This window comes from Sorex araneus, chromosome X (genome assembly GCF_027595985.1).
Source record: "Sorex araneus isolate mSorAra2 chromosome X, mSorAra2.pri, whole genome shotgun sequence".
NCBI classification, from domain to species: Eukaryota; Metazoa; Chordata; class Mammalia; order Eulipotyphla; family Soricidae; genus Sorex; species Sorex araneus.
This window is the reverse complement of record NC_073313.1, coordinates 150,588,175-150,615,741: the sequence shown is the minus strand read 5'-3', so window position 1 is coordinate 150,615,741 and position 27,567 is coordinate 150,588,175. Positions and strand designations below refer to the sequence as shown.

The 27,567-nt window shown below is 37.8% G+C and overlaps 1 protein-coding gene across 3 annotated transcripts in view; it reads right to left on the bottom strand.

Moving 5' to 3' along the window:
* Window positions 1-26,155, bottom strand: part of SPRY3 (sprouty RTK signaling antagonist 3) — a 159,353-nt gene extending 133,198 nt beyond the window's left edge. For 2 of the 3 annotated variants that reach the window (XM_055122111.1, XM_055122110.1), the window contains exons 1-3: window positions 25,920-26,155; window positions 18,571-18,614; window positions 244-310 (exon numbers count right to left, since the gene is read on the bottom strand). The gene's annotated coding sequence lies outside the window, so the exon portion shown is untranslated. The remainder of the gene's footprint in view (window positions 1-243; window positions 311-18,570; window positions 18,615-25,919) is intronic. The other variant, XM_055122112.1, reaches the window with a different exon arrangement.
* Window positions 26,156-27,567: the final 1,412 nt, after the last annotated feature.

The window sequence follows — 27,567 nt, the reverse complement described above, 5'->3', positions numbered from 1 at the left end:
TTAAAGTCATTGAGGATATACTGAGCTGCTAGTTGCTAACTGAACCTTATTGAGCTTAGAGAGCCTCTGTACTAGTTCTTGAACGTATTAGACAACTGAGGTTGCAGAGAAAACTTTCATCCCCAAATCTAGAAAATGCCAAATCGAGAGGCAAAAATAAAATCCAATAGCGTAGAGCAGGAACACCACTTTATTAAATGTTAATTTTGATAAATTATTGAAGGATCAACATGGACTACCTACCTTATGAAGAAGAGATTCCTGGAGGCCACAGTCTTAAAGGTTTTACCTCCATGAATCACAGCCGGTTCTTATATAAAAGAGACAAAAATAAAAACCATATAATTCTGACAAGGGAGGGAAGAGTAAACACTGCATTGTCCATAACAGCATGTTCTCAAATCAAGCATTCTCTTTTAACAAAACCCTGAAAGACTTAATCAGAATCTTATTCCATCTGGAGAAAGGGCAGTTCTATGTGATTCCAGTACTTTCAAGCCCTCTTGTTTCACCACAGGGGATAGCTATGAAATGCTGTCAAGGACAGTCCAGAGGCACATTCTCACTAAAAGTAAGCATTTAATTATAAGATTATAGAATATTCACTCTATCTCATACCTAACCGCCACACCAATATGTTTCAGTATAAAAAGTACTAGAAATAAACGATCTGCAAAATGCAAACTTTATCTGCTGAAGTAGATGTTAAGGCATACCAGAGCTCATAGGCGAAGGCAAAAATCAAGGACATTAAAGGAATTTGAAGGCTTTGACACCTACAGCTACAGCAAACATTAAACATAGCCTAAATCCTAGTCAGATTAACACAAAACCTCACACTAAAGTCCTATTTAGCTAAGTACTATGTGTGACCTTCAACAAAAAATTTACAAGGAATGCTAGAAGTCTAGAAAAAATACAATCTGTAGATACAAAACAAGCATTATAACCAGACTCAATTATGACAAAGATTTTGGAATTAACTGATATTATTAATCCATTAATAGTTTTAATAAAAAGTAGGCAATATTAAAAGACAGACATAAAATACAGAGATATGAAAATTCTATATAAATATTATAAAAATGTTGGAATATAAAAGCACAACAAAATACTTTGTGCTTTTCAAATATGTTCATCAGTGAAGTAGCCTGGCCAAAAAAGAATAAGTGAGTGTAAAGTTAGATCAAAATATAAACTTCCCAAACTTAAATGCAAGGAGAAAGAAACAATTTTCACAAGCTCTCAGAATAGAGCACCTATGAACTATGGGAAATTTAAGAGGCATGTAATCAAAATAAACTTTAAAACATGTTATTTGTGATATGCAACATTCTATTCCAACTCTCTGACAAGCACAAAAAATTATAAGAGAGACACAAATTATACATATAGGGGAACGGAAAAACATCATTCAAATCCACCCAAATATAATGGAAGGTAGAAACTTAAGGAAAAGAAACATGAAGATCAAGCACTCTTACCATTATTCAGTATTGTACTGGAAGTCCTAACCAGTGCAATTAGGCAAAAAATGAAATAATGGTTATCAAAATTATAAATAAAGATGTAAACTCACAAATATAACAAAATGTGAAAATATATATAGAAAACCCTAAAGACGCTACCAAAAATAAGTGAAGACAGGAAAGTAACAGAATACAACAGCCATTATATATATGCACACACACACACCACACACCACACACACACACACACACACACACACACGGACTATGTTGATTACTCCTAAAACAATTACCACATTTGAAAATTTGGATTGTAAATTGTCAAGTAAACCTCCAGCAATAATTTTTCTAAAATGAGAGGAGAAAAGAATCTTTTCTTTAAAAACAGTTGGAGGTTGTGGGTCATGCTCAGTGGCTACTCTTAGCTACTCAGGTGCTCAGGAGTGACACCTGGAAGTGCTTGGGAGACTAAATGCAGTGATGGCAATCAAATATGAGTATGCTGCAGGCAAGGTAATCACCTTCCTTCTGGTACTACTTCTCCGGTCCTAGAAATTTTTCTTTTTAAATTTCTGTTTGATTAAGTGTATCAACTTTTACTCTAGAGCACCAGAGTATTAATAGGTTTCCCAGAGACTACCAATAGAGTGATAGTCTTTCCACTGTATGCCAGTAACTCAATTTCCTTTGGGGATTAGGATCAGTCACTCCTCCATTATATCACTCACTCTTCTAATAGTTAAATAGGAATGTACTAGGTATTAATAATCTTTCCATCTCTCCTTCTCTTAAGTCTGTTATTGTGTCACTAACCCTTCCAATTGCCATCACCATATACTTTTTTCTATAGGTTTACTTTTCCTGCTTTTCATGATGATTAGAAGTTCCTGAGTCTTATACTTGATTCTTTCTACAGTAATAGCTCTTGTTTCATAAATTACAGAGTAAAATGTAGAGATTTTTCTACTTCCTGAATATATTTACAGAAATTTTATATTCAAGAACCATGAGGGGATAACTAAAGGGTGGGGTATCCTATCTAGTTAGTCACATTGGTTTAAACAAAACCATTTACCATCTTACAACCATAATCCCATATTTAGGTTTATGTATCATAGTTATCTGGGCTTTCATAAATTGACATAGATTCAAAAACAGTGTCTATGCTTTTTTTATTTTCTTTGGTGTTATTTTCAACATGATGATGACTAGCCACATGTCCAAAGCCACAGAAGAAAGTTTGGGATAAGATTTACAATATGATTTAGGAAATAAAATACTTAACAACACTAGTAAAAACTGTTTCCCATGGGAAGGAACTAAACAGGACAGTAAGAGAAGTAATTCAAAGTTGTGCTTTGTACTCTATTAATAAACATAGTGGAAATCCTGTTATTAATAAATAACATATTAATGTTATTAATAAATAACATTATTTATTATATTATAACATTATATTATATAACATTATATTAATAAATAAATTATTAATAATGTTATTAATAAATAACATATTAATAAACATAGTGGAAATCGATGCTCTGCATCGAGGAAACTCCTAAGGAAGAATTGGCATCTTGACATCACACAAATGCCTCAATGCTCAGGTACAAATATTTATTGATTCTTATTGACAACTTCACTGGCTGGGTAGAATTGTTCCCCACTCACACTGAGAAAGCCAGAAAAGTGTCTAAAGTATTATTTAAGGAAATGATTCCTATATTTGGCTTACCCAGGTCACTACAAAGTGACCTTGTACTTCTTTTGCTTCTAAAGTCACCCAAGGATCCAGACCACTAGTATAGCAGGTAGGGAACTTGCCTGTGCACCACCAGCCCAGATTCAATCTCAGGTATCCCAAATAGTACCCTTAATACTTCCAAGAGTGACTCCTGAATGCAGAGTCATGAGTAACTCCTGAACAGCACTGGATGTGGCCCCAAACCCAAAATAAATGAATTAATAGAGTCACTCAAGATTTAGCCTCTGCTTTAAAAATTAATGATCAATTCCACACAACATGGCACCCTCAGCGATCAGGAAGAGTGGAAAAATTTAATCACACTCTACAAAAGATATTAGAGAAATTATGTCAAGAAACTTCTGAATCTTGGCTCTCAAGTACGAGATATTTCCTTGGGCAAAAATTTCAGCATAGTCCTTTTGAGCTATTATATAATAGGACGTTTTTATTTCTTATTAGACTTTGAAAGTCCAATATTAACTAAATATATTATTAATTTAATGAAAGATGCAGCAGGTAACTCATGAATATGGAAATACTATTTTACTTCACCCAACTAGAGAACTAACCCAATCAAAATTCAACTTTAAAGTTGGGTCTTCCTAAAAACCTGGGAATTTGGATCCACTCTCAACCAACCAACTGCTTAAATGGAAGGGACTTTATCAAGTTATTTTAAGCACTTCCACTGCTATAAGACTTAATAGAACTCCTAGTTGGGTTCATTACTCCAAGATAAACCTGCTTCATCTAAGTCATCCAGAAAGCAGACTCCTACAGAGAGCAAACACAACGATTGCTGTAAACCCATTGAGGACTTGAAACTTCTCTTTAGGAGAAAATGCAACACTAAAGGAGAAGCTAAATGTCTATGAACACGTCTTTACAGGTGGTCAGTAAAAGCAAACTCTAACAATTGCTTTTACAACAAATTTTACAATTTGCAAAAGAAAGGAACCAAAACTCTTACAGTAACCATTGTCTTGTTAAAACGCAGTCAGAGAAAAAGACTTTCACTCCTCCAGTTCTATACATGTACTCTCTTTCAGATTTTGTCCACATTGACTTCCCCATAAAATAATTGCTTAAGTCCAATTTAATATTAAGTTACTACAGTCAGGGTGATAGTACAGCAGTGGGACACTTGCCTTGCATGTGGCTAACACGGTTTTGAACCCCAGCACACCCTATGGTTCCCTAATCGAGTCAGGAGTGATCCTTGAGCTCAGAGCCAGGAATAAGCCTTGACCACTGCCAGATGTGCCCGACCCTCCCCCAAAATAATGCCATCTGCACTCCTATGTTCATTGAAACACTGTTCACAGTAGCGGGATCTGGAAACAACCTGAGTGCCCAAGAACTTAGAACTGGGTAAAGAAACTATAACTGTTAGGGAAAATGAAGTCATAAAATTTGTGTATAAATGGATGGACATGGAGAGTATCATGCTGAGTAAAGTGAGTCAGAAAGAGAGGGACAGACATAGGAGACTACACTCATTTGTGGGATATAAAGATACTACTCAGTATGCAACTAATATTCCAGGACAGAAGAAATAGGGGCCAGGAAAACTGGTTCACAATCCGGAGCTTGCCACGAGTTGTGAGAGGCAGAGGGCAGTTAGAGTTGAGAAGAGACCACTATGACAAAATAGTTAGAAATGATCACTGACTGCTAAAATTAGAAAAAGGGCAATTTTTGAGTATCTGTATTGAAAACCATAATGACAAAAAAAAGAAAGAGAGAAGAAGAAAAGAATAAGAAAAAAGAAAAGAAGAAGGAGGAGGAGGAGAAGGAGGAGAAGAAGGAGGAGGACGAGGAGGAAGAGAAGGAGGAAGAAGAAGAAGAAGAAGATGAAGATGGAAGAGGAGAGGAAGAGGAAGAGGGCGAGGAGGAAGACGAAGAGGAAGAAAGAAGAAGAAGAAGGAGGAGGAGGAAGAAGAAGAAGAAGAAGAAGAGGAAGAGGAAGAAAGAAGAAGAAGAAGGAGGAAGAGGAGGAGAAAGAGGAGGAAGAGAAGGAGGAAGAAAGAGAAGGAGGAGAAGAAGAAAAGAAGAAGGAGAAGGAGAAGAAGGAGAAGGAGAAGGAGAAGGAGGAGGAGGAGGAGAAGGAGGAGGAGGAGAAGGAGGAGGAGGAGGGGAAGGGGAAGGGGAAGGAGAAAGGGATGGGGAAGGGGAAGGGAAAGGAGAAGGAGAAGGAGAAGCAGAAGGAGAAGGAGAAGAAGAAAGAAGGAGAAGGAGAAGGAGAAGGAGAAGGAGAAGAAGAAGAAGAAGAAGAAGAAGAAGAAGAAGAAGAAGAAGAAGAAGAAGAAGAAGAAGAAGAAGAAGAAGAAGAAGAAGAAGAAGAAGAAGAAGAAGAAGAAGAAGAAGAAGAAGAAGAAGAAGAAGAAGAAGAAGAAGAAGAAGAAGAAGAAGAAGAAGAAGAAGAAGAAGAAGAAGAAGAAGAAGGAGAAGAATTGAAACATTTTATGACTGAAACCCAATCATGAAGAACTTGGAAACTGTGTATTTCATGGTGATTCAATTTAAAATAATTTTTTTAAAACTTGTTCATCTTAACCACCTGTTTTTATTATACAGCATAAGGTTACTGATAAACTATTATTCATCTTGCTAATTTGTTTCTTCTTCCTAATAAAATTATCATATTCTCATTTTCTTAATATAATAAATATAATAAAATTATATTTAATATAAATATAACAAATTTAATATAAACATTAATTTTATAATTAATGCTAATAAATATGATGATAATATAATTAAAGCTTTAGGGAGTGGAAAACATACTTACTAAACCATCATGGGAGGATTCACACTCTATACCCAAGAGTACAAATAGTGATGATTGTAGGAAACCTTTGGATTCCTTCTAAATTATGTCATTGACATTACAGTATATAAACCTCAGAAAAATTCAGGCTACAACTCTGTCCAGTCAAAATTATGGCCAATTAACCAATTAAAATGTTCGAGATACTTCTGCAAAGCTAATAATTAAATTAAAACTCTCTAGTGGGTGTACCTATCTAATAAATTCAATATGATATAGTGTTAGAGTCTATATTTCTCGTAAAATATCCTTAGAATTTCCATAAACATTTCCTCAGATATATAACAACTTTAATTAGCAAATATTTAAATTTTGACTGAGTATAAACTGTTTTCTTTGGTGGTGGGTGGTGTTGGGACCATACCCAACTGTATTCATGCTCACTTCTGACTCTGCTCAGGAATCACTGCTGATAATGGTCAGGGGACCACATGTGGTGTCAGGTATAGAAGCTGAGCTGACCATGTTCAAGACAAGTGTCTTTACTTCTGTGCTATCTCTCTGGCCCAAATTATTTGTTTGTTAATTTATTTATTGGGCCAAACCCAACCATGCTCATGGTTAACTCCTGACTCTGTGATCATAGATCACTCCTGAGAATAGAACCAGGAGTCAACCAGATGCAAGGAAAGCACTTGAACCTCTGTATCTTATTGAATCAGACTTCACACTTGTCTACCAGTACATGCTGGTACCTGGTTTTTCCTCTAGAACCTAGTGGGAAAAAGTAGTAAGGGAGTAGATCTTGAGTAAAAAGACAGACATCTCCTAGCAAGGCAACTTTGGAAAACAATTTAATAGTATCTACTAAATTTGACCATACTCATATTCTATAGTCCGACAATTCTATTCTATGTATCTAAGACAAATGCACATGCTAAAAAAGATATGAACAAGTGTTCACAGCAGGACTACACTTTGTAGTCCCAACTGGAACTAACTTTAATGCCCATTGAAAGTGGAATGAATAAATAAACTGTGATATGATCACAATTTAACTCCATATAGCAATAAAGATGAAATAACTAGTGAAATATTAAAGATTAAATTCATTAAAATATTTAGAGAATGATGACAAAATAAGTAAATAGCTATTTCATTTATATAAAATTCAAAAAAGACAAAATTATGTATGTATAAAATTCAGTATATTGGATATTTACAGAAAAGATTCCTGGGGTGCTAGCAACGTCCTATTTCATGACCTAATTTGTGGCTAACAGGTGTTATTACTTTGTGACTATAACTGAAGTACTATAAATAATGAATTCTTTATTTTGTTATACACAAATAAAAATGTTTAGTAAAAGTCTGAAATGCCAGTTCTGATTTCTGATGAAAGTAGAATGATCACAAAGCTTTGGATTCCAAAAAGTGTTAATTACATTTTTGGCCACATTGAGATAAAAAATTAGACCTTTCTAGTATGAAATTAAAACAGAATATAAAAAAGTCATGAAACAAAAACTTTAAGTAAAAACCCTACTTATATCATGCCTTATGCAAAAGTCAACTCAAAACGAATAAAAGATGTTAGCGCTAAAATTAAATTCTTTGAAGAAAATATGGGTATAAACCTTCATGACTTTGGTTAAGACTGTAATATGCAAACAACAAGAGAAAAAATAAATTAAATTTTGTGCTTCAAGGACAAAAACAGTGAAAGCATACTCACAGAGGGAGAAAATCTTTGCAATTATACATCTACAAGGCTTTAAATACAGAATACGTAAAAAATATAACTCAGTAATAAAACAGAAGACAACAATTTTAATACTGGCAAATTATCTGAACAGAAATCTCTCCATATATTATATCAAATGGCCAATAAGTACACAAAATGTATCAGCATCATTAGTCCTTAGAGAACAGCAAATCCAAACCACAATATGATACTACTTTACTCCAATCAGGGTGGTTATTATGTAAAAGAAAGAAAAGAAAAGAACAAGTGTCTGCAAATATGTGCAGAAAGTATAACCATAAGTATATACAATGCTAATAAGATGGATAATGGTGCAATTATAGGAGTGAGTGGGGCAGTTTTTCTGATGGTTATTAATAGTATTACCATATATCCCAGTAAGTCCATTGTTAGAAAAATGAGAGCATATTCAACACAAATTCTTGGGTCCACATTTTTGTAACAGCAGATAGAAAAATGACGACTTCTCCATATCCTGAAATGGAAGAGATCAAAGATGGACAAAGCATTGGCTCTCTATTACAGAAACAATAATGTCAAGGAAGGAGAGAAATGAAGAGAGAGCAATAACAGGTGATCTAGAAGTAGGATGGGAGCAAAGAACAGAGACTTTAGGTTCACCTGTGGTGTACAAGATGAGACTGATATCCAAGTCCAGAGAAGACAGGGGCCAGGATTATGGGGCAATGGTTGGAAATTACCACAAATGTGTAGGGGATGGAGGGTAGTTAATATAGAGGAGAGTCTAGTATGACAACAATAGTTGGAAATGATCACTTTGGACAAGAATTGAGTGGTGAAAGTAGGTAAAGGGATATACATGATAAACTAGCAGCACCTGTATTGCAAACCATAATGCCTAAAATGAAAGAGAAAGAGAGATGCCTGCCATAGAGGCAGGCTGGGGTGGGGGTGATCAGGGGAGTGGGAAGGAAACTGGGGACATTGGTGCTGGGAAATTACACTGGGATGGGTGTTGGAAAATTGTATGACTAAAACCCAATCATGGACAGCTTTGTAATGCTCTATCTCAGAGTGATTAAAAATAAATAAATAAAGGGCCAGAGTGATAGTACAGAGGGTAAGGCATTTTTGTTGCACGCGGCCAACCCAGGTTCAATTCCCGGAATCCCATATTGTCCCCCAAGCACCGCCAGGAGTAATTCCTAAGTGAAGAGCCAGGAGTAACCCCTAAGCATTGCCGGGTGTGAACCAAAAAGCAAATAAATAAATAAATAAAAGTAATTTTTAAATGAGTTCTCTGTATATATCTAAAATACATCCAAACAAGATGCAACACAACTGAAAGCATGAGGCCCAAGCTCTAATAATTATATTTTAAAATGTATTCCTCAAAAAGCTTGAGGAGAACTGGCAACAAGTCTTCTTTACATGTTTGGAAGAATTTGCCAGTGAATCCGTCTGGACCTGGGCTTTTGTTTTTGGGGAGAATTTTTATTACAGTTTCAATTTCCTTGATATTTATGGGCCTATTCAGGTATTCCAAGTCTTCTTGGTTCAGTCTTGGGAGATTGTAGGAATCAAGGAATTCGTCCATTTCTTTTAGGTTCTCTTGTTTTGTGGCATACAAACTTTCAAAATAGTCTCTGATGATCTTTTGAATCTCCTTGGTTTCTGTTGTGATGTCCCCCTTTTCATTTCTGATTCGGTTTATTAGGGTTCTCTCTCTCTCTGTGAGTCTTTCTAGTGGTTTATCAATGTTATATATTTTCTCGAAGAACCAGCTTTTTGTTTCATTGAATCTTTCGGATTGTTTTTTGGGTTTCCATATAATTAATTTCTGCTCTAAGTATTATTATTTCTTTCCTTCGATCTAGTTTGGATTACTTTTGCTGGTACTCTTCTAAGATCTTGAGCTGTGAAGTCAAGCTATCTATATAGGCGCTTTCTTCCTTCCTGAGGAAAGCTTGCAGAGCTATAAATTTTCCTCTTAACATAGCTTTAGCTGTGACCCATAGGTTCTGGTAGCTTGTGTCTTCATTCTCATTTGTTTTGAGGTATTTTTTTATTTCTTCCTTGATTTACTTCGTGACCCACTCATTGTTCAACAGTGAGTTGTTTGATTTCCAGGTGTTTAATTTGGTTCTCCGCGTCTGTATGTGATTAACTTCCATCTTCAGTGCATCATGGTCTGAGAAGATAGATGATACAATTTCTATCTTCCCGATTCTATTAAGGTATTGTTTGCAACCCAGAACGTGGTCTATTTTGAAAAATGTTCTATGTGCACTGGAAAAGAATGTGTATTATTTCTTTTTGGGTTGTAGGAAATTGAAAAGACAGGAACCCTCCCGAACAGTTTCTGTGTGGCACATATCTCACAAATACCAAAAGCAAACAAAGACACCACTACCAAAGAAAACTATAGACCAATATCCCTGATGAACACTGATGTGAAGATCCTCAACAAAATATTAGCAAATAGAATCCAACAACTCATCCACCATGACCAAGTGGGATTCATCCCGAGGATGCAAGGATGGTTTAACATTTGGAAATCAATCAACATAATCCATCATATCAACAAAAGTGAAGATAAAACCATATGATCATATCAATAGATGCAGAGAAAGCATTTGACAAGCTCCAACATCTATTCATGATAAAAAAAACTCTCACCAAAATGGGTTTTGGAGGAGCTTTCCTCAAGATAGTCAAAGCCATCTACCACGAACCTATGGAAAGCATTATCATCAATGGGGAAAAACTAAGGAACTTTCCTCTAAGATCGGGGACAAGACAAGGATGACCACTCTCAACACTTCTTTTCAATATAGTACTGGAAGTACTAGCAATAGCCATTAGGCAAGAAAAAGATATTAAGGGCATTCAGATAGGAAAGGAAGAAATCAAACTCTCACTATTTGCAGACGATATGATATTATATCTAGGGAAGCCTAAAAGCTCTACTAAGAAATTCTTAGAAACAATTGACCTGTACAGTAAAGTTGCAGGCTATAAAATCAATACACAAAAAATCCATGGACTTCCTATATGCAAACAATGAGACAGAAAAAAAGGACATGAAAAAAGCAATCCTGTTCACAATCGTGCCCCAGAACATTAAATACCATGGAATCAGCTTAACTAAAGAAGTAAAGGACCTCTATAAAGAAAACTATAAAACACTGCTCCATGAAATAAAAGAGGACATGAGGAAATGGAAACATATCCCCTGCTCATGATTAGGGAGAATCAACATTGTCAAAATGGCAATACTCCCCAAAGCATTATACAAATTAAACGTTATCCCTATAAGGATACCCATGACATTCTTCAAAGAAATGGATCAAGCAATCCTGAAATTCATAAGGAACAATAAATGTCCACGGATAGCTAAAGCAATTCTTGGGGAAAAGATGATGGGAGGCATCACCCTCCCCAACCTTAAACTTTACTACAAAGTGGTAATGATCAAAACAGCATGGTACTGGAACAAAGGCAGAGCCTCAGACCAATGGAACAGAGTGGAATATCCCTACACACACACCCAAACATATGTTCATCTAATCTTTGATAAGGGGGCAAGAAATGTGTAGTGGAGCAAGGAAAGCCTCTTCAACAAATGGTGCTGGCATAACTGGACAACCACATGCAAAATAATGGGCTTAGGCCTCGACCTGACACCATGCACAAAAATTAGATCAAAATGGATTAAAGACCTCAACATCAGACTACAATCCATAAGGTACATTGAAGACAAGGTCGGCAAAACCCTCCACGATGTTGAAGCTAAAGGTATCTTCAAAGATGACACGAAACTAAGCAATCAAGTAGAAATAGAGATAAACAAATGGGACTATATTAAACTAAAAAGCTTCTGCACAGCAAAAGACACAGTGACCAGAATACAAAGGCAATCTACAGAATGGGAAAGGATATTCACCCAATATCCATCCGATAAAGGGTTGATATCAAGGGTATTTAAAGCACTGGTTGAACTCTACAAGAAGAAATCATCCAACCCCATCAGAAAATGGGGCAAAGAAATGAACAAAAACTTTTCCAAGGAAGAGATACAAATAGCTAAAAGGTACATGAAAAAATGCTCTACATCACTAATCATCAGGGAGATGCAAATCAAAACAACCATGAGATACCACCTCACACCACAGAGAATGGCACACATCCAAAAGAACAAAAGCAACTGCTGTTGGAGAGGATGTGGGGAGAAAGGGACCCTCCTTCACTGCTGGTGGGAATGCCAATTGGTCCAACATATTGGAAAACAATATGGACACTTCTCAAAAAATTAGAAATTGATCTTCCATTTGACCCAGCAATACAACTGCTGGGAATATATCCCAGAGAAACAAAAAAGTATAGTCAAAATGACATCTGCACTTATATGTTCATCGCAGCACTGTTTACAATAGCCAGAATCTGGAAAAAACCCGAGTGCCCGAGAACAGATGACTGGTTAAAGAAACTTTGGTACATCTATACAATGGAATACTATGCAGCTGTTAGAAAGGATGAAGTCATGAACTTTGCATATAAGTGGATCAACATGGAAAGTATCATGCTAAGTGAAATGAGCCAGAAAGAGAGGGACAGACATAGAAAGATTGCACTCATATGTGGAATATAAAATAACAGATTTGGAGACTAATACCCAAGAATAGTAGTATATAATACCAGGTTAATTCCGTAGCTTGGAAGCTGGCCTCACACACTGGGGGAAAGTCATCCCAGATAGAGACGGGAACACCAAGTAAAATGTGATTGGCGATCCCGCACTGGAAGGAAGATGCGTGCTGAAAGAAGACTACAGACTGAACATGATGGCCACTCAATATCCCACTGCAAACCACAACACCCAAAAGGAGAGAGAGAGAACAAATTGGAATGCCCTTCCACAGAGGCGGGTGCGGTGGGGGGATGGGATTGGGGGGTGGGAGGAATACTGTGTTCATTGCTGGTGGAGAATGGACACTGGTGGATGGATGGGCTCTCAAACATTATATGAGGGAAAACAAGCACGAAAAGATGTGAATCTGTAATTGTACCCTCACTGTGACTCAGTAGTTAAAAAATAAATAAAATAAAATGCATTCCTCACCATTTGTTAAAGAGGCTCTCCTTGCTCCACTTCACATTTCTTGCTCCCTTATCAAAGATTATATGATCATACATTTGGGGTTGTGTGTAGGGATATTCCACCCTGTTCCATTGGTTTGTGACTCTGCCTTTGTTCCATACCATGCTGTTTTAACTGGACGACCACAAGCAAAAGAATGGGCTTACACCTCGACCTGACACCAAGCACAAAAGTCAGATCAAAATGGATTAAAGACCTCAACATCAGACCACAAACCATAAGGAAATTGAAGACAAGGTCTGCAAAACCCTCCACGATATTGAAGATAAAGGTATCTTCAAATATGACATGCAACTGGCCTACCAAGTGGAAATAGAGATAAACAAATGGGACTATATTAAACTACAAAGCTTCTGCACCACAACAGATACAGTGACCAGAATACAAAGGCAATCTACAGAATGGGAAAGGATATTCACCCATCAGATAAGGGGTTGATATCAAGGATATATAAGCACTGGTTGAACTATACAAGAAGAAAACATCCAACCCCATCAGAAAATGGGCCGAAGAAATGAACAGAAACTTTTCCAAGGAAGAGATACCAATGGCCAAAAGGCACATGAAAAAGAGCTCTACATCACTAATCATCAGGGAGATGCAGATTAAAACAACCATGAGATACCACCTCACACCACAGAGACTGGCACACATCCAAATGAACCAAAGCAACCGCTGCTGGAGAGGATGTGGGGAGAAAGGGACCCTTCTCCACTGCTGGTGGGAATGCCAACTGGTTTAGCCCCTTTGGTATACAATATGGATGCTTCTCAAAAATTTAGAAATTGATCTTCCATTTGACCCAGCAATACCACTGTTGGGAATATCCCAGAGAAGCAAAAAAGTATAGTTGAAATGACATCTGCACTTATATGTTCATCGCAGCACTGTTTACAATAGCCAGAATCTGGAAAAACCCTGAGTGCCCAAGAACAGATGACTGGTTAAAGAAACTTTGGTACATCTATACAATGGAATACTATGCAGCTGTTAGAAAAGATGAAGTCATGAACTTTGCGTATAAGTGGATCAACATGGAAAGTATCATGCTAAGTGAAATAAGTCAGAAAGAGAGAGACAGACATAAAAAGATTGCACTAATCCGTGGAATATAAAATAACAGAGTAGGAGACTAACACCCAAGAATAGTAGAAATAAGTAGCAGGAGGTTGATTCCATGGCTTGGAAGCTGGCCTCACATTCTGGGGAGAGGGCAGCTCAGATAGAGAAGGGAACACCAAGTAAAATGTGCTTGGAGGCCATGCAGGGGAAGGGAGATGCGTGCTGAGAGTAGACTAGAGACTGAACACAATGGCCACTCAACACCCCTATTACAAACTATAACACCCAATTAGAGAGAGAACAAAATGGAATACCCTGCCACAGAGGCAGGGTGGTGTGGGGGGATAAGGGATTGGGAGGTGGGAGGGATGGTTGGTTTATTGGTAGTGGAGAATGGGCACTGGTGAATGGATGGGTTCTCAAACATTGTATGAGGGAAACAGGAGCACGAAAATGTATAAATCTGTAACTGTACCCTCACGGTAATTCACTAATTAAAAATTAATTAATTAAAAAATAAAAATAAAAAGCTCATTGATCGTAAAAAAATTAAATTAAATGAATAAATAAGTAAATAAATAAATAAATAAATAAAATGTATTCCTCAAGGTGTCAAGTTGGTGGATGAAAGGTAACCTGCGGTCATTGGTGGATATATGGAATCAAAGGGTGATGGAACTGAGGACTGGAACACTGCCTGAAACCCTATTGTAAATAACTTTGTAACTCATGGTGTCTAAATAAAAACAAATGAAATAAAATTTAAAATAATAAAAAAATTGAAATGGAGCAATACTGATATCTTCCAATAATATCAGCCTAGATATCAGCCAAAGAATACAAAAACACTGATATGAAAATGTATTTGCGGGGCTGGAGTGATAGTACGTAGGGCGTTTTCCTTGCACGCGGCCAACCAGGGTTCGATTCCCAGCATCCCATATGGTCCCCTGAGCACGGCCAGGGGTAATTCCTGAGTGCAGAGCCAGGAGTGATCCCTGAGCATCGCTGGGTGTGACCCCAAAAAGCAAAAAAAAGAAATATAAAAAGAAAATGTATTTACATACCTATGTTTATTGCATCACGTTTGTGTTAGCCTGGATTTGGAATAAGACATAAGAGCCCTGTAACATATGGATAGCTAAAGAAGGTGTGGTATATATTCACAATGGAATATTACCTGGTTATAAGAGAAAATGAAGTATCACCTTTTACTCCAAAACTAATGGAACTGGAGGGTGTCATGTTAAGTAAAATAATTAAAAGGAGAAAGATAAGTTCTAAATTATTTCACTCGTATTCAGTACAGAAAGAAACAAATAAATGAAATAGAAAACATCAATGAAAACGAATCAGTAGACTCTGAGCACAACACGAAGAGATGCCAAGATTAGGCAGGATGGTCTGAAGGTGTCCACTGACCATGGTGGAGGATTACTGGAGGAACAGTGGTTAGTGTAGTGTGGCAACATTTCATTCTGTCACTGTCAGTGTCATCCCATTGCTTATCGATTTGCTCGAGCGGGCACCAGTAACGTCTCCATTGTGAGACTTCTTGTTACTGTTTTTTGACATATCGAATACACCACGGGTAGCTTGCCAGGCTCTGCTACGCGGGCGAGATACTCTCGGTAGCTTGCTGGGCTCTCCGAGAGGGGCGGAGGAATCAAACATGGGTAGGCTGCATGCAAGGCGAACACCCTACCCGCTGCACTATCTCTCCAGCCCAATGTGGCAATATTTAATTCTAAAAATATAGATAAAAATATAGATACTTAAACTTTTGTAAATCAATATAACTTCAACATAATTTTTTGAAGTGGTTAATGAAGATTTTAAGATTTGGTTACTAAAGTAACCAAAATTTGTCAGTGATTAAGAGTAACTGCCTAGGATTGTTTTTTATAATGATACTGTGGAGTTCTTCCCAGCTATCCATCCATGAATGAAGAATTAATTTTTCCAGTTTCTCACACAGCTGACAGAGATCCTCGTTGTTACTTCTCTGCTTTAGAAGATTATTATGCGGAAGGTCACAAAATATTCCTGAGTAAGCTATTAATAACGACTGATGAATAAGGGGAGCCATAGTGTCATAGTTTCTCCCTAGCACCTCATGGCAGTGTTGAAAGGCTGTCTTCCTTAGTAATATTTAAGAATTAATTCTATTATACATGTCTTCACAAAGTAATATCAGTTAAAAAATATCTTTCAATAGAGATGATAATTTTTTCCAGACACAAAATCCTCTTTGTTCATGGATTTATTTTTCTTTGTTTTTCTTTATGAGTACCACACCCAATGGTACTTGGGATAGTCAGCAGAAGTAGGGTATGAACTCCAAGGTCTCACATGCAAGGCATGCTCTACCATGTATGCCATAGCAATAGCCTCCATAAAATTGGCTCTTAATATATTGCAATTGAGTAGAGTGAGAAAAGGGCTTTACTAGAGCTATATTCTAGATATTTTCTGTCACTGTCATAATCTTGCTTAGTATTAATTCTAATGATAACAATATTATCAAACTATAATAAGAGAAATCTTAGTTTTAAGTGGAGACAATATAAATGCATATCAACTGCCTCAAAATTGGAAGGAGTGTTCTTATACTTTGGAGCAGCTGACTTCAGAGTGGGGATCACGTACCTGCACTTTAGGTGTGGCCCTTGACTGATGAGAGTCAAAGTGTGGAGAACCCTGCTCTATGGGAGAGGCCTCTGTCAGGCAGCTAGATGCAGTGGGATGAGATGGGCTATAATGAGTGTCCCCTGCTGAATTTGGGGGCATTCAGGAAGTCAAGACCCCAAATCTCTGTCCCAGAGGTAAGTTAGGCCAAGGAGTATTAGTAATGCCCTTTGAAGCCCAAACGAATCTTTGACCATACTGGGATGAGGAGAATTTGGCTTACTAGTAAGCTTTTAAACCAGGAAGTACACATTGTATAACCCTTTCCCTGAAAGATTTGCTGAAACCAAAAGACATTTTTCTCTTTCCAAGTTTACATAGCTTTTCTTCACTAATGTCTTGCTCCATATATTTCAACTGCTCAGCTAGTCTGAACTCTGATCTTTGCCTCCACAGTTCAGTGAGTCTTCAAGGCTTAACTTGGAATTCAAATCTCTAGGTTGGGGTCAGGAAATCACTAGGCAAAGAACTTATGTTATCTGGGGCTTACTTTGTGAATGTTTCTTGTCTTGTGAACTAGTCATGTGCTAACCATTGCTCAATACCTGCAAATTATTTTGTTGCCATTTTATGGATTTCTATGACTTTTGTAAAAGCAGGAGTGCAAGTCTAGTGCCACTCACGATTTAATTTTATTAAAATTTTGTCTACTTAAATCAGCAAGATTCAGTTTCTATTGCATGAAACTAAAAAGCCTCAGTGAGGCAAACTGCTACTTTAAGCCTGCTGGAAAGCTATATGTGACATAATCTTCACTTAGAAAGCTATATGTGATATAATCTTCCTTGTAGAAACAAAAGGAAGAGGAAAGAAGCATTTCTCTGTAACAGTGACAACAGAGGAAAAGCAAATGAGGTTTTAGTGATAGAACTGTTTTAGATGGGAGACAGATGTATAAATGTACAAGACATTGAACATGGAAAGAAATAAAGCACGAGACCTTTGATATCTTCAAAAGAATCATGCTAAAAACTTCAGAGTCTCAGAATTCAACAAAACTACTCTAACATATTTTTTCATATAATGCAACAAAATACAATTGTTTATCCAGTATGTAGTCCTGTTGGATTGCTTTAAGTGCCGTATCCACCAATACTAACATTAGCGTAACCAACCCTCCCAGTTTGCCCTGCACTGTTTCACACTCAATGTTCTCATATCCCAGCGAATCTGTCAGTAACTGCAACCAGCTGATACCCGTGATAGCTGTCTTTTAATGTAATATGGCATTGCTGACATAGCTACAACTGATTGGTCATGAGTCAGCAATAGACTAAAACTTGGCCAGTGAATCCCTCTTTCAGATATTTCAGTATGAGAACATAGGCCTTTGGTAGCCATGGAGATTTTTTTTTCTGATTTTCTTTCAGAAGAAAACCTTCCTGAGGAGTAAAGTCAGTCAACAGCCTAGAGTTGTAGCACTTTGGGAAGATTTTTGCATCATTTGAGTCAAGATCTTTCCCACCTCAGGCATCTTCTACCAGTTTCTGAGCACCTGATGGATAACAGGGCCTTTTCTGCCTGATATGGGATTCTTCTAATCAGCAATCTTTGCTACAGACTTCTAAATTGAACTGGCTGAGATTTCCATACAACAAAGATCAATCTGAAGCATGTCCTGCCCATTATTTCTCCCATTCCTCTTTAACCATCATCAAACCTGTGCTATTGTCTGACAATTCTTACTGCCTATGTGTGTGCTTCCTAATTATCTTCCCAATTATTATCCACAACAGGTCTCTATACTTGTAACTCCATCTCAGCATCTGCTCACAGAAAAACCAACTTAGCACTGAACCTCTAAGATGAATATTCAGGAAAATGTAAGTAATCAAATTTCTTGCTGCCTGAAGTTGAGAAACAAGACCTTTGGGGTGGGGATAGAGTGAAATAGGGATGGGGAGCTACAGAGAGTAGAGGTGGGGAATTATTGAAGTAGACTCTTACCTTTTCTAGATTTTCATTCTTTCCAGATCTTCATCGTTCTACTCCTAAAAAATCGTGAGATAGCAACAGTTTATTTCCATATATATTTCTCTTTTACCTAAGTTGGTTCTAGGTAAGCATTTAACACTTTAAACTTATAAAATACCTCTTTAGTGCAAAATACACTGTTTATTGGTGCAAAATGCGTTGTAGAATTGTTTTCTGTTGAGAACAAGAAGTGCTCATATGAGTAATTTCCTGTTCATATCCTCAGATACAACCTAATACATTTTGAAGATTTTACTAAATTTTGTCCACCAATAGATAAAGAAAATTTTGCCTGGCACAGGTGATTTATGAAAAGTTTTAATATTTCTTTCTTTATTTATTTAGCATATAGCAAAATTGTGTTCAGAAATGACAGTTTCACCAAATTTGACCAACACTATATCCAGGATATTTCCATTTTTGTTGTTGTTTTTGTGTTTGTTTGTTTTGCTATTTGGGTCACACCCGGCGATGCACAGGTATTATTCTTGGCTTTGCACTGAGGAATTACTCCTGGCAGTGCTCAGGGGACCATATGGGATGCTGGGAATCGAACCCAGGTAGGCCGCATGCAAGGCAAACACTCTACCCGCTGTGCTATTGCTCCAGCCCCTGTGTTTGTTTGTTTGATTGGGGGCCACACCCCAGAGATGCTCAGGGGTTACTCTGGGTTCTGCACTCAGGAATTGTACCTAGTGGTGCTGGGGTGGGGGGCAGAAATCATATGTGATACCTAGGATAGAACTAAGGTCAGCTGGTCACATGCAAAGGTAAGAACGTTACCTGCTGTACTGTTGCTATGACACAATCCAGGACTTTTAATGACAATAACAGAAATGATCACTCTGGACAAGAACTGAGTCTCAAAAGTAAGTAAAATGATATATATCATAACTTTTCAGTACCTGTATTGCAAACCATGATGCCCAAAAGGAAAGAGAGAGAGGAAGACAGAGAGACAGAGAAATAGAGAGCAAGACAGAGAAGAAAAGTGCCTGCCTAGAGGCAGCAGGGGAGGAGACAGGAGGGAAACTGGGAACACTGATGGTGGGAAATGTACACTGCTGAAGGGAAGAACGGGTATGGAATATTATATGACAAAGCCATTATGAACAACTTTGAAGTATGCATCTCACTGTAATTTAATTTAAAATTTTAATTTAACTAAGAAATTTATTTACTTCTTCTTCTTCTTCTTCTTCTTCTTCTTCTTCTTCTTATTATTATTATTATTATTATTTGGGTTTTGGGTCACACCCGGCAATGCACAGGGGTTACTCCTGGCTCATGCACTCAGGAATTACTCCTAGCGGTGCTCCAGGGACCATATGGGATGCTGGGCTTCGAACCCGGGTCGGCTGCGTGTAAGCGCCCTACCCGCTGTGCTATTGCTCCAGTCCCTAATTAAGAAATTTAAATAGCACTAAAATCACTTTTAATTACTTACTAAGAGGTTTTATTAAGAATCTTTATTATTTTCTGAATTTCCTTTATTTTATAAACATTTTTCTCACTAGTAGTTTTTAAATTAACATTTTGATAAATCAAAATTTGAAATTAAAATACACTGAATCACAATTTTGAACAATTCATAAGATTTTGTGCAGGATTAAAAGGTACAGAAAGAAAAAAAAGGTACAGAAAGTACATATAGATGCTGATAAAAAAACAAAATGTGGATGTGGGACAAATATGATGTTTCCCATATATCATTCTTCCACAATGGTGTATGCTTGTAATCTGGTTTAGAATAGGAGTTGTCAAATAATAAACCACAGGCAAAATATTTCCTCCTGTCTGTTTTTATAAATGAATCTTTATCAACACAGCCACTTTCATCATTTAAGTAGTGTCTGTGGCTGCTTTTTCTCTATAAATGTAGAATTGGATGGTAGCGAAGAAAGAGATTATATGTGCTCAAAAAAAATCTAAAATATTTACCATCTCATCCTTTGCAGAAAAAAATTGCTAGCCTTCAGCCTTGTGTATTAACAGTGCAGGCAGAGATAAACAGATGAGCAGATTATATTTTTAGAAGCAAAGCAGGAACAAGCCTGTTGTGTTCTAGGAACGCAAAGGACAGTGTGGCTAAAACATAAAAAGACCCAGATATGATCATTATTTTTTCTTATTTTGCAGCACATTTGCACCTATTACTTTTTATTCAGCCAGTAATTCACTCATTCAACAAATATTCAGGTTTCTACTCTGTGCCAATTATTGTTAGTTGCTTCATTCTCTGTGTCTGTCTGTCCATCTCTCTTACACACACAAAAACACACACACACACGCCATAATAAAAGAAACCAAGAGGCCAACAATTTAACACAATATACTGGAGGGTTTTTCTATTCTGAATAAAATACAGAGAAGGAAACATTCACTTGATAGTAACTTAGAGAATATCTTTCTTAACAGCATTTTGTTATACCTTTATTTAATCTACTCTTTCTATACTAAAATGTATAAACAATAGAAACCAAAGTGGTAGTGGGTAGGGCACTTGTCTTGCAAGTGGCAGACCCAGCTTTAAACCCCAGCACTCTATATTGTCCCCTGAATCCTGTTGGGTGTGATTCCCTGAGAGCAGAGCCAGAAGTAAGCCCTGACATTGCCAAGTGTGCCCATGCCCCCCCAAAAAAAACCCACCAAAATGTGAAAATAACTACTCTTCATGCAACTCCTAGAAAACAACGTTTATGTTTAAACATATGAGACTTAAAATCCAACATAATTTGCAGATGCAAATGAATAGAAAATACATTTTCTCTCACTAGAAAGTGAAAAATAATAGATTCCTTTTCTTTCTTCATTATCCCTCCTTTCTCCCTCTCTCTTTCTCTTCCTTTCCTTTATAGACTCAAAACAAGATCTTTTAATTTAATCATTCAAATTATGTAGGCCATGCAAAAAAAAATGAATTCAGATCTTTAACGCCAGGCACAAAAGTCAGATCAAAATGGATTAATAACCTCAATCCATAAGGTACATGGAGGAAAACATAGGTAGAACCCTCCATAACATGGAAGCTATAGGCATCTTCAAAGATGAAACATAGCAGGGACTGGAGTGATAGTACAGCAGGTAGGGTGCTTGCCTTTCACGCAGCTGACCCGGGTTCAATTCCCAACATCCCATATGGTTACCCGAGCACCGCCAGGAGTAATTCCTGAGTGCAAAGTCAGGAGTAACCCCTGTGCATCGCCAGGTGTGACCAAAAAAAAAAAGGATGAAACATCGCGAACCAAGAAAGTGGAAGAAGATAAACAAATGGGACTACACTAAGCTAAGCTTCTGCACTTCAAAAGAAATGTTGACCAAGATACTGAGACAGCCCACAGAATGGGAAAAAATATTTACTCAATACTCATGAGATAAAGAATTAATATCCAAAAAAATTAATATCCAAGATATATAAGGCAATGGTAGAACTTCACAAGAAAAAAAATTTGACAGCATCAAAAATGGGAAGAAGGAATGAGCAGAAACTTCCTGAAGAAGAAATACAAATGGACAAAGACACATGAAAAAGTGCTCTACATCACTAATCATCATGGAGATGCAAATCAAAACAACAATGAGATATCATCTCACACCACAGAGACTGACACAAATCAAAAAGAAGAACCAGTGTTGATGCAGATGAGGGGAGGAAGTGACTCTCATTCATTGTTGATTGGAATGCCAACTGGTCCAGCCTTTTTTGGAAAACAATATGGGCATTCCTCAAAAAGCTAGAGATTGAGCTTGCATATGATGCAACAATACCACTTCAGAACAGATGACTGGTTAAAGAAACTATGGTATACATCTACACAGTGGCTTACTATACAGTTGTTAGAAAAAATGAAGTAATTAAATTAGCTTATAAATGGATGGGCATAGACAGTATCATGCTGAAATAAGTCAGAAGGAGAAGGCCAGACATATAATGACTGCACTCATTTGTGGGATATAAAAAAAAAACTTACTATGCGACGAACATCCAAGGACAGTAGAAACAGGGGCCAGGGGCTAGGGGAGAGGGTAGTTGGGAGAGAGTATGGGCCATTATGACCGTGATGGTTGGAAGGGATTGCTCTAGATGGGAGATGTGTTCTGAAAGTGGTTCAAGGACCAAATATGATGGCATCTCAGTAGCTGTGTTGTAAATCATAATGGCCAAAAGGAGAGAAAGAAAGAGAATTAGAGAGAGAAAGAGTGAGAGAGAGAGAGAGAGAGAGAGACTGTCATAGGGGAAGGAGGCAGTGGGTGGCAGGAGGGATATGGGAGATACTGGTGGTAGGAAATATACACTGGTGGAGGCATGGGTATTAGAACATTGTATGACTGAAACCAGATCATGAAAGTTTTGTAATTGTATCTCATGGTGATTCAATAAAAACATATATTTTTTAAAAATTACATAGGCATGAAACATGGCCTTATTTTATAACACCAATCTTACTTCAGGTAGAACCTTCTTTTCAAGTGACCAGTCACAGGGGAACATAAGCAGTTTCAACCTTTTGGATATTTGTCACATACAAGTTGGTTTTGGTTGATCCTTTGTAAATTTCTAGTAAACGCATTTATGTTTGCTTAAAACTCTCATTTTAATTATATTTTTATATTCAATAAAAGGCAAATAAGAATGAAGGAATGAAGAGATATACTCATAAATTTTAAAGATAAAATATAATATGAGGAAGTGATGAGAAAAGAAGGAAATGAATTTTTGTTTCAACAACTCATTTAGTAATTATCTAATATTTCATATCACTCTCCTCAAATTATACCTGGATCACATCTCCAGTTTTTGGTAACCTTCAGTCACTAAAATGAATGATCATGATCAAACTTAAATATTGTGATCATTACCAATTGAAGGGCTCACCTACCAAAGGCTTCACTAACACTGTCAATACCCACCAATGTCCATGAAAAGTCCTGTCTGGAGAGTAAACCCTGGAGTTGAGGGCATTGTTTCTTGAATGTTTTAGAATTGTTTGTCATAGGGCCCAAATATCAGAGGAAAAGAAGCATATTTTGTGAAAGAGTTCTTTGTCCTTTTTACTTTTGCTTTTATTATACTTCCTTCCCTGGTATCTGGAGACAGATTATCTAATGTGAAATTCAGCACTGAATCTTAAGTGCTCTCTCATCCTGGTGAAATACATTGAAGTTTCTGTGCCCCATTTCTTTATCTTTAAACCAGGAATAAATAATATTACTTATAGTGTTTTTTATAAAAACACTTTGCCCAGTTTTGGGCATATTGTGAAGGTTTAATAGATTTTGGTTACTATTATCAAGGCAACTGGTTTCTTTTACAGACTCTTAAACCAGCTTTATCTATCAACCTCTTGCCTCTTTCTGGGTATTTTCTGTTTTCACCTTACCTTTATTGAGCTTAATCAGCTTAATTGCTGTTGTCATGCTCTTTCCTGTGGCAAGACCTTTGATCACACTATTCCTTCTGTCTGCAATTTTTTCTCTTTTCCTGGCCAATTTATATTTGGTCTTTAAACTCCATAAAGGCATGGACTCTGTATTGGTTTTCTTTACAGCCTTATATCCAGAGCCTAACACAGTACATGATGTACAGAAGGGACTCAGTAATGTTCATTACAATAATGAATACCAGTCTTCTCCTAGAATCTCACCTTATTCATACAGTCCTCTGTATATTATTATTATTATTATTATTATTATTATTATTTTGGCCTTTTGGGTCACACCCAGCAATGCTCAAAGCTTATTCCTGGATCTACACTCAGGAAATGCTCCTGGTGTTGCTCAGGGATGCTTGGATCGAGCCAAGGTTGACCTAATACAATGCAAATGACCTACCCACTGTACTATCGCTTGGGACCCCTCCTCTGTATATTAATTAACACCCTAGTTATAGCTTTTTTAAAAAAATATACATTCACTGGCTCCAGACAATTTCCAAAAACAATTGTGGCACATATGCTATATGTTAACTTTTTTGCAAAGGACTTGGAAAACAAATTTGAAAAATACAAGTTTTCTACTCTCAAAAAAACTGTTCATTCATTAAAGATAACAAGAACACAAAGGCAAAATTATAATGAGGAAAGGTAAGTGGTATATTTGAGGCCTCTTCTAGTTTAGTTAAGCATATTGGATTTAGGGAAAATGAATATACAAATTTATCTTGTGGGACAGGAAGGATTCACAGAGATGATATCTAAACTGAGTCAGATTAGTGAGTAATTTTCTAAATGGTAAGCAGTAGAAGAGTCTCTGACAGAAGAATTTCAGGGAAAAAGTAGAGTTGAATTTTCTGATTCTGACTTCTACAGGCTGTTTTCATTATTAACCTTTGACGATTAGACCAAATAGTTTTCATCTCTAATAAATACAATATTTCAGTTTCACATTTACCTGGTTTGATGTTTTACATTTTTTGTCTCTTTCTACCCATTTTCCCCTATGGCCTGGATTCCCGTTGCACACTATGTTTCAGAGCACTTGTGGGCTATTTATAATAGTTATCACTTTAATAAAACTATGTATTTCTAATGGCTGGCTCTAGTACTCGTACTTAGTACTGTATCTGGACCCTGGATTACCGCTGATCAACTGAATTGATATGGGACTTTAAGATAGCCGTGGAAGGATAATGACAGAATTTTTAATTACAGCAAACCTCGATAAGGCATCACAAATAGAAGCGCTGAGTGAACACTTAGGTGTTGTGAAAAGATAAATATAAAAGGTGAAACAAAAATTCATTTCCTCCTTTTCTCATCACTTTTTCCTCGTTTTATATTTTATCTTTAGTATTATCAGTGATTGGAAGGAGCACTGAAAAGGTGAGCAAGATCACCTGGGCTTTCCACGTCATCGGTCCCCGTATTCCCTAAGCACCTATAGCTTAAATGTTGTTTATTGAAGACAACTAGCTACACTGCAGCAACCTAAGCCTTTACATCTGAGACTCTTGGACGCCCCGCAGCGGGCGAGTTCCCTGCAGCACAGCCGGAAGGGGTAGGGCGGGGCCTCCAGACTCCCGACCCCGACGGGTGGGGGAGGGGAGCCCGGGGCCGACAGTTTGGGGGAGGGGGCGCAAAAGGCGGGCGCGAATCTATCTCCCTAGGCCTTCCCTACTTCCGTTTTCTCTTGCTTTGGCGAGCTGGGAGTCGCGACCTCCAGCACAGGTGGGTCCTGCCCGGCGAGCAGGGGAAAGGGCGCCCGGGGTGGGAGCGAGGGGTCAGTCGGCGAGCCCCTGTGAGACGTGACGCAGTAGCGGAGGTGGCCCCCAACCCTGCCCCGCCCCAGGGTCGGCTGCTTGGTCTGAAAGCGGTGGTACTCACCTTAAGCCTGGCAGAGAAGGCCACTCCTGCCTTGCCGCAGGGCTGTCGTCACGGTTTGTGCCAGTTGCGCGACAGAGTCCGCGCAGAGATCAGCGTGAGGCCAGTTGGGCCCAGCTCTCGGGAAGACCTGGAAGAGCTGAAATTAGGACTGATCCTACTCGACATTGTTTTAAAGTCGACCAAACGTCCCCACTCCGGGTCTGGCACTGCCTTGGTGCCCTCTTTCAGCTACCCCTATTTCCACAAGCTTCACTTTGCTGAGCAGTGGAATGGAAGGTGCAGCCCAACTGTCGCAACAATTTCCAGCTGGACTTTCTTGTTCTAACATCCACTGGTTTTCTCTACCCAGATATTACCCTTTGTCTGCTATTACCTTTTGTCTGCTCGTTCTGAGCAAAGATGCCAAGCAGGAGTCAGGAGTGGCAAGTAAAGGCACAGAAAACCCTTTCAGTTCTAAACTCAATCCAGAAAAACCTTCATTTGTAGTACTAACTGCCCTGAAAACGTGAAAGAACATTCATTCAATGCCTTACTTGACTAGAACCCTCTTGTGAGTGCTTTAACATTATCCAAATTATGATTTAAACCAAATATTATGTGTACAATAAACAGCACACTGCCTAGCAAATGCCTTATCTTACAAGAAATTGGTGGTTTGGGGCCGGAGCTACAGTACAGGGGGCATGATTACAGCTGCAGACCTGGATTCGGTCCTGGGTATCCCACATGGTCTCCGAGCACGACCAGGAAAAAATTTCTAAGTACAGAGCCAAGAGTGACCTCTGAGCATCATTGGATGTGACCCAAAAACTAAAAATAGAGAAATAGAGAGATTGGTAATTTACCTTTACCTACCCTGTCCCTAAAAGAAAAACTTCAGCAGTCATATGTACCAATATACTATAATCAACTCCTGATGTTTTCCTAAGTGATCTGTGAATTGAGAGGGAAATTGTGATAAATAGGAGGATATCACTCTTATAGGTAATATTTAAAATAACTGGATAAGAAAAATCCAATGTTTTAAAGGGGGGAATGCCTCTTTAAAACAAGATCTGTCTTGGCCCCAAAGAGAGGAAGGAGAACGAAAGAAAGAGTTGGGGGAGAATGAGGCAGATGAGAAGCAACAGGGGCCAGGACAGGGGGATCAGGTATAAAGGTGGTGTTGGGAAAGATAGAACCAAATATCCAAACTTCAGAGCCAACAACACTGAAATCAAGAGACCCAAACTTTTATCAACTGAGTTTAGAAAAGTGCTTGTCAAGAGGGCAGGCTGGAGTGGGGTGGGATATGGAAGGGAACTTGGGAACATTCGTGGAGGGAAGCTGACAATGGTGGTAGGATTGTTGCTGCAATATTTTGTGTCTAAAACTCAACTATGAATAACTTTGTAAATAAAATAAAAATTCTTTTAAAAATATGCATGCGGGCTGGAGAGATAGCACAGCGGGTAAGGCGTTTGCCTTGCACGCGGCCGACCCAGGTTCAAATCCCAGCATCCCATATGGTCCCCTGAGCACAGCCAGGGGTAATTCCTGAGTGCAGAGCCAGGAGTAATCCCTGTGCATCGCCAGGTGTGACCCAAAAAGCAAAAATAAAAAAAATAAAAATATGCATGCAAAAGAAAGAATAAGAGGGAAATTGTGA